General features: G+C 34.1%; 1 protein-coding gene across 3 annotated transcripts in view; it reads left to right on the top strand.

The window, feature by feature from the left end:
* INTS6 (integrator complex subunit 6) overlaps window positions 1–8,483 on the top strand; it is a 103,870-nt gene that overhangs the window by 37,143 nt on the left and 58,244 nt on the right. Inside the window, exon 1 of one of the 3 annotated variants that reach the window (XM_011939120.1) lies at window positions 5,235–5,711. The exons of the other annotated variants lie outside the window; for them this stretch is intronic. The gene's annotated coding sequence lies outside the window, so the exon portion shown is untranslated. Of the gene's footprint in view, window positions 1–5,234; window positions 5,712–8,483 lie in introns of those variants that run through there. 3 annotated transcript variants of the gene reach the window in all.

The following is an 8,483-nucleotide window of genomic DNA, read 5'->3' on the forward strand; positions in this document are numbered from 1 at the left end:
AAAAAAAAAAAAAAAAAATTTATCAATTTCAAAGACATTCCAGCACCTCCAGACCAGTGCTTTCTTCCTCATATGGCTACTGCCTTTTTGCTTGATTCTAATTTTGTGTGTTCTTAAAGTTTACCTTCTATTTACCTGATTTCTTATTTGTCTACTTCAGTTTTCTATGTAAGTGTCTTTTTGGTATTCTGTTCTTATTCAGTTTTTCATGGAAAACTATTGTGACCAGAGCATTTCTAGGCAATGAGGATAACAAAGATAAACAGGACATATCTGGTTCTTAATATTTAAGTTCACAGTATTATGGGAGAAATCACCTATTAAATGGTTTTATGAATGATAAAATAGGGATACATACTAAGTACGTGGAAGTACTAAAGCAGGGGAAGGGTTAATATTACCTTTAGTGTGTCAAATCTTGTATAATGTGAATTTTTATAGTATAATTTCATTTTTGAATGACTGAATTAAAAGATCTTATGGATGATTTGGCATAGGGTGTGGCTCCTACCTTATATCTGTGAATTTTAGGAAGAAGCTCAGTGTAAAGTTGTTTTGAGCCTAGAAAATAGTTTTTGTAACCTTAGGAAAAATGTGGTGCCTTGTTGTCTCTTGACCTGGCTAAGTATATATAGGCCCAAATGAACCAATTTATTACACCTTGTTTGTCAGAAAAATGTAGGAATACTGTTCTCTGGGACAGCTCGTCACTTAGCAATGTGTTATGAATTAGGAAAGAAAAGTAATAGCTATATTATGAATGAAAATCTTGAGCTGTATATGATCATTTTACATTAATTTATGATTTTAATTATATCCTTGGGCCTCATTTAATCAAAGTCCAAACCATTGTCTGAGGTGTCATAAATGTGTTTCTAGTGTAGTATTTTTGGATAACTGTTTAGGATTTTTGATGATTGCTTGGATTGAATTTTATGTGTATATATTTGGCCTTTCTTTTAATGCAACTATTTGATAAAACTGGTTGTTTGCAGCATTTTCACTTATGAGGAGTGTGTTAGATAGGACTAAGAATTCTGAAACATGAGAAAACTATATTACTTATTTCCTTAGTAGTTACCTTTGATGTTGATAAACATACCTGTGTCCAGATACTTGGTACTGTTTGTCATGTTATATAACTGATATATCAAATGTTTTGGTAGAATCAACAAATTATAATTAGAGTTATTGAAAAGGATTTTCTTCTGATATCTGCAGATAATCCTCTCTAGTACTGCTTTGCAATGGGAAACTATTCTGTACTATGATTCCAGGAACACATAGCTAACGAATATTGCTCAATAAAGGAGCCCAGAAGAAATCCTGCCAGTACTTTCTTAGCGATGAATGACATTCCAGGATAGTGTAGCAGTTATTTTTCTCTTCCTTGAAAGTGCTAATAGTAGTATTATCTTTCAAATATTGAGATTTCTATATGCTGATGAGTTCTTCTGCATCTCTTTACCAACGTTATGATTGCCGTGGAGTCTAACACTGAGAGAAGATATTTGCAGCCAAAGTAATCTGTTGGGAAGAGTTTTACTTTCTTATTAGCTGTCCCAGCTTTTTAAGCCTAACTAGGACAACTACTTTTACAACTTCATGAGATAGATATTCAGAAGGGCATGTCTTCATAGAAAGAGAATGAGTAGTCTCAGCTGTGTATTCAAATGGCTGTAGATTGGGGTCTTCTTTTCCAACTTGTCCGTTCTCAAAAATTGATGCAAAAGTCCACCATTCTTTGAGATACGGATCATTCTAGGCAGTGTAAATGGGTTTAGTTTACTTTAACTGGCAAAGATTATAATTATGATGTGCATTTAATTCTTAATGATTAAAACACAGGCCAGAAATTTTTGAAATCAGTTTCTAGTATCTGAAATGATTAAAAACACCATAGCTCTCTCCTCTACCTCCCATAAAATGTTTTTATTCACTAAAATCACTAAAAATATGTGCCAAAGGGTATCAAAACTCTGCTTTTATTGTATAAAGACTTTTAAACATATATTTAAAATAGTTGGTTTTCCCAAGACACTTAGAATTTTGAAGAACTTCTCTTTTTTAAAAAGATCTGTAAGGAATTTTGAGGGATGCCATAGTGGTGTGATAGAAAATATCAAACATTTTACCTGTGTTTACATGTGTTGGAATTTTCATGTTTATCCCGTAGTAGCCTCTTCATAGTGATATTACTAGGGACTCAGTAACAATCTGAAGATTAGCTCTAGTCTTACTGATTTGGGATTCAGATGTTCTAAATATATGCATAACACTACTGTATATGTTAGTCTCTGTCAATTCATCTTTCTAAAAACATTTAATAAGAATTTGTTGAATGTAGATCATTTGTATTTCTTTTTCTACTCATATTTTTGGCCCTGTTCTCTCAACCCCTGGATTTATTACTGCTGGTATGTTATAGGAATATATACATCTGCAATTAGTAGTAGTTTAAAAATATGTAATTATAATAATGCATAATTAAAGAAGTTGATGAAATATTTCAATTTAATATTATAGTAAATTTTCAGCAATTTACATTTGCAGTACTCTTATTGATATACTTTTCTTCAAGATCGTGTAGTAAGAAAGACCCTTGAGTACTTCTAGACAAACACAACAATGGAGAAATTTAAAAGAAATGATGGTTGATCATTCTAACAAACCTGTATGGCTACAGTAACTAATCTGCTTTCTAGAATTCCTTGTTAAGATACATCAAAATAGTTTTTATTCAGAGGGTGAAGCAGCTTCACCCTGTGTTTATTAGCCTGTCAGAACCAGTAAGCAATAAGAGATTCTACATATGTAAGGAAAATTTTATTTAGACATGTTTCTATTATCCAATTCTAGCTCTTATATATATAAAGTACTGTGGTATTTAGAACACTAATTTTGAAATGGCTGCATCAAAATCACCTGGTGTACCTTATAAAATACACATGCCTTTGTTCTTATTCTGGAAATTTTGTTTCAGTTGATCTGGGTAAGGACCTGGGAATCTGTATTTTTAGAGCAGCCCATGTGATTCTGATGTACAGTCAAATTTAGAAGCTATAGTTTTAGAACACAATCTAACCACAATTTTTTTAAGCTACACAAAGTATGTGAAAATGATCAACTTTTAACAAAACAGGTTAGAAAGTTAGAAATGTTTTTGACTTAGAAGACCACCAAAAAGTATTTTTTTAGGATAAAAATAATTCTTGACCTTTAGAATTGTTAAATTTGGAAATGGATTTCCAAGGGGTATGGAACTGGCCTTCTGTGAATATTTTTAATAGGATAATTTCTAATTTGCTTGGTATTTTAGAATAGGTTATTGAATAACCCCCCAAAATTAACTTCTGTGCTGACTGCAGGCAATCTGCAGTTACTGCTTACAGTGTACTGTATTGAGGACTCTCCTTAGACCCCATATATGAGGAGAGAGGTCCATGTAATTATACACACACACACACACACACCCACCCACATACCCTACCTTACCAGATGAGAGCAGTTTATACAGAATTGTTGATACTTACACTTAATTTTCTAGACGGTTGCTGCAAAAATACCTTTCCAGAATGAATTCTTTAGATGTTGAATTGTGAAAGTATATTTTAAATTAATTCAGCAACGGTTTTCCTTGTGATACATAGTAACTTTGGCTGTGTATAAGAATAGTGGCAGCTCCATACATTTATATTTAGTTCTATATTTATGTTCTAGGTACTGGGGACACAGAGATGGAATTAAGCAAGGCTAGAAAACGTATTATCTTTGAAGACAGGCAAGTAAATAAACATTTGTAATACATTAAGATAAATCTCATGGCAGAAATAAACAGAAGGTTCTGAGACAGCATAAAGAAAGGAGTAAAGTGTTGAGGGAAGAGTAAGGAATTGAGCCATGACATTTCAGGAAGTGAAAACAGTATGCAAAAGCATGAAGACTTGAAAACAGTGTATCAGGAGATTATAAATTGTGTACCTGGAGTATGGAAAGTATAGGTAGGAAGAGTAGAAGCTTGAAATGTAGGTAGAGGGCAGATAGTAGCACCCTAAGGAGACACGACTTCATTCTGTTAGCATTTGCAGGGAAGGTATTGAAGATTTTAAACAGGTGAGTCACATGATCAGATTTGCATTTTAGTAAGGTTAGTGTGCCAGCAAGGTAAAAGATGGACTGGAGGGTGGTAAGATGGGCAGAGTTAGCAAACTACGTGTAACAACCTAGAAGATACGGGGAATGCCAAAACTTAGCTAATGCTGTACAGGAAGGCAGAATTCTGAGAGATTTGGTAGGTAAGCTAGGCAGGTTTTCAAAGATGATTTGTAAGATAGGAGAAAAAAGGCAAAGTATTTGACAGGAGTCCTGAACCCTAGGGTCCATGCTTGGTCTGAAGAGAGTTTTGTGAATTCCCTGACATCCTATCTACACATTGTCCATCTGTGTGCATGAACATTTTTCTGGGTAAGGAGATCCATACCTTTAATCATATTCTCAAATAAGTAAAAATATACTGGTTTAGTATTATTTTCCACTTTCCAACTTGGGCATCTATGTGGATATTTGGTAGTGTTAACTGAGATGTGGGTGATAAAAAATAAAGGAGAAAGGAAGGTAAAGTAATTGACAGACAAAGTATCATTACCTTTTGGGTAAGGATGTTTTAAGGGAGTTATAATCTAACATTTAAAACAATTACCTCAAAGATTTTTTTCTTGCCTTTTAACATTATGTTTTAGGAAAATATTTTGTATTTAAAAATTGAAATGAGCAGATTCTGATAGTTAAATTTTTTTTTACTTTGAAGCAGATTTAAATAAGCCTTAAATCAGCTTTTAAAGTTTGTTTGCAATGTAAGGACATATGATATGAACATTTAAAATTGTTATTTCAAGCAAGCATTGACAATTCTACAGAGTGCTAGTTTAAGAGCAGTGTGTGTATGTGCATTTTACTCTGTGTACTAGTGTCAAGTAAGTTAGAGGTCACTAGCCTAATTTTTTATTTAATAGGTTGGCAGTTTTCTATTAAACTTAGTCTGTTTGGGTGTTTCATGTTTCTCCACGTTAGATTTCAATTTTGAGAGAATGAAAATGTTGAGCATGTGGTCTTCTGATGTTGCACTCTCCTGTAAATAACCCTTAGGCTGCTAGTCATTTATAAATACCTTGATTATATTATTTAGCTGTATTTCCATAGTGATTTTATTTAACTTTCACTTTCACTTGTTTTCAGATGTAATACCATAGATATCAAACTTCAGACTTTTATATTAGGAATAACCTTATGTAGTAGTGTAGTTACTACAAAGTGTAGTTACTACAAAGATATTGAAACTATGGGCTTTATATCAAGGCAAGGCTGTATTTTGTTCTAGACAAGGCTATTTTGGTATATTTTTCCCCGCGCTCTGTCTTTTCAGATTGAATTACTGATTTTTCCCCCTTTGTTTTGTTTGTTGTGGTTTTGATGTTTTTTTTCCTTTCAGCTAAAGGAGCAGCCCAGTGGTTTTCAAGAAGTGCCAAAGTGCACTGACTGTCTCATGATGACTGGTGCCTCAGGGAGGGTCATGATTCCTGGATACAGGATCGACCTGATCCTGGATGTCACTTCAAGCAGTCAGATCGTGGGGAAAAGCCTTGTCTAATGGCTAGCCTTCCTCAAAAGTCTGATGCTAGTCATCTCGGAAGGCCTCAGAAAAAGCCTTAAAGGTGAGCAGAGTAGAGTGTAGTTCTCTCTGGGGGCTATGACTATTTGTTGGAGAATCTGATTCAACATAGAATGACAACCCTAACCTGATAAATCCAGGTTCAATTGGTAATTTAACTTTGAGCTTATAAATTGGTTGATGATTATCCGATCCCAGCTTTTGAGTTAGTAGAACCATCTTGCTAAGCTTAAGATCTATAAGTGAGGGACTTGGTATTTCCTGGGGCTCTTCACAGCTTTAGGTTAGTATCTGTTGTCTTAGACAGAAGTAGCATTGCTATTACAGCTAAGGAACACTTTGGTTACAAAATTGCACATGGTTGTTAAGTATGGATAGTTTTTGTTTTTTTTTTTTAATTTAGCTAGCAAGGTATTCTCTTGATTTGTATATTTATTAGATACCAATTATTTATCAGGCAGTTATTTATCAGGGTTTGGAAGGATAAGTTTGCATTTGCTTTGTCTGTTATAATAAACTTTTCTAAAAAACATAGCTACCTTTGAACCAAGTTTGGATTTATGTAGCTCATATTTTATTGCATTCTGTTGAAGAATATTAGTACTACCTGCATCATTTCAGTGACATTTTTAGCACCAGAAAAAGATTCTCCAGAGATGTTTTGAGTATTTTGGAAAAAGTTTAATTCTAGGCCTCTTTCTCTGTGATTTGAAGCACTTACAGAACTCAGTTATTCATGTAATAACATTGATTGCTAATAACCTTGATTACTAAATTTAAATGCTAAAACTTGTCCTAAGACTTAACTTTTTTTTTAAATTGAACCACCTATATTAGTTAAAAAAAAAAAATACATTGGGTATGTACCATTCCCATTGTATGCATATTTTTTAATTTAGAAATTATACATGTGACTACTGTATTAATATTATTATGTTAAAAACATAAAAAAATATATAAACATAGAACTTTAAAAAGATGAGATAAAAAAGTTTATACAAAGGAAATTCTGATCTTTGCTTCTTGTATAACATGGATCATGATTTACACTAGGGGTCAGCAGCCATTTTCTTTGAAGGGCCAGATAGTGAACATTTTAGGTTTTTCAGCCTATATGGTGTCTGTTGGAACTACTCCGCCGTTGGAGGACAAAAGCAGCCATAGACAGTATGTTAAATGAATGAGTGTGGCCATGTTCAATAAAATTTTATTTACAAAAATTAGGCTCTGGGCTGGATTTGGTTGGTGGGCTATAGTTTGCTGATTGCTGGTGTATACCCTGTTTTGTAGACTACTGCTCTAGACCTTGGAGTTGTATTATACTACTTCTGTTAGATCCTTTTTACATTAGTTTTGGAGAGTGGACTTTATCTATGGAATTGATTTTTCCTTTATGAAGTGGGTGGAACACCACTAGTAGTCAGAGTGTATTCAGTTAAAGTGAACAGGTGCTTTTTGAACAGTAGTGAAGTTCAGACACAGGGTTAGGTGCTGGCTTATGAGTTTGATATGAGAGGTACAGTTATGGCATAGTGTAAGATATAAAATTATTAAAGCACAAGCTGATAAGATGGTACAGTTGAGAAAGTGAGGCTGGAGCTGACTCTAGGAAATGTCTTGAGTTGAATTTTGAAAGGTTAATTCAAGTTTGTGAAGTAGATGGATGCAAAGACATGAAGGTCACTGAAGAGAGTTTGGGAGAACTGTATGTGCCTCAGTATTGATAGCTGGCGAAGTGTTCAAGAGAAATAGCAGCAGGAAATGAGACTAGATAGATTGGCATGGCCCATCCTGTATTCTCTGCCGAGGAGCTTGGACTTTGCATTATAGATGGATGGGAACCGTTGAAGAGAATTTAGTAGAGGAGAAAGTTATTAGATTTGCATTTTAGAAAGATAGTGGCAGTAGCGTGGACTGTACAAAGAACAGGGTTTTTTTTGGCACCTCATGTGTTTTCACTTCCTCATAAAAGAGGACATGATTGTAGGTTGAACTATACCAGACATAAAATTAAGAAACTTGGAGTGCTATTTAGCAGTAAAAAGGAATGAACTGGTGACATGCTGCAACATGGATGAACCTCAAAAACATTATCCTAGATGCAAAGGACCTCATATAGCATTATTCCATTTATATGGAATGTCCGTAAGTCGATGAGTGCTTGCCTGGACATGTTTGGGAGACTGACTACAGATGGGCACAGGGATCTTTCTAAGATGTTGGAAATGTTCTGAAACGGCATGATGGTGATGGTTGTACAACTGTAAATTTACTAAAAATCATTGAACACATAAAATGGATGAATTTTATGGTAGGTAATCATGCCTTAATAAAGTTGTTAAAAAATTAGAAGGACTTTGCCTTTGCAATTTGTTGGGGTAAAACTTTGTTGAAGAAAGTATTTCCATATTGCAGGTTGTCAAGTGATAGCTTTTTCCTCTGAACAAATACTGACCTTAAACTACTAGAAGCTAAAATAAAGTTTTGATTTTTTAATCAAAAATTCCTTTTGGATGTACATTGGACATTCCTAAGGATATACGTTTTAACTGTAGAGTGTAACAATAGGAACTAACAATAAATAATCAGGTTGGTATTACCTTTTATGGAATTCACTTTGACTTTAGTAATTTTTTTTGAGACAGGATCTTGCTTTATTGCCTAGACTTCCTTAATTTTCCCTTCCTTAATAAATATGATACGAGGAGAACCTTCTTCATTGCTTATATTGGATAATAGTATTAAAGTTAGAAATAGCCGGCCGGGCGCGGTGGCTCAAGCCTGTAATCCCAGCACTTTGGGAGGCCGAGACGGG

The sequence above is a fragment of the Colobus angolensis genome, unplaced genomic scaffold, assembly GCF_000951035.1.
Source record: "Colobus angolensis palliatus isolate OR3802 unplaced genomic scaffold, Cang.pa_1.0 Scaffold101, whole genome shotgun sequence".
Taxonomy (NCBI): Eukaryota; Metazoa; Chordata; class Mammalia; order Primates; family Cercopithecidae; genus Colobus; species Colobus angolensis.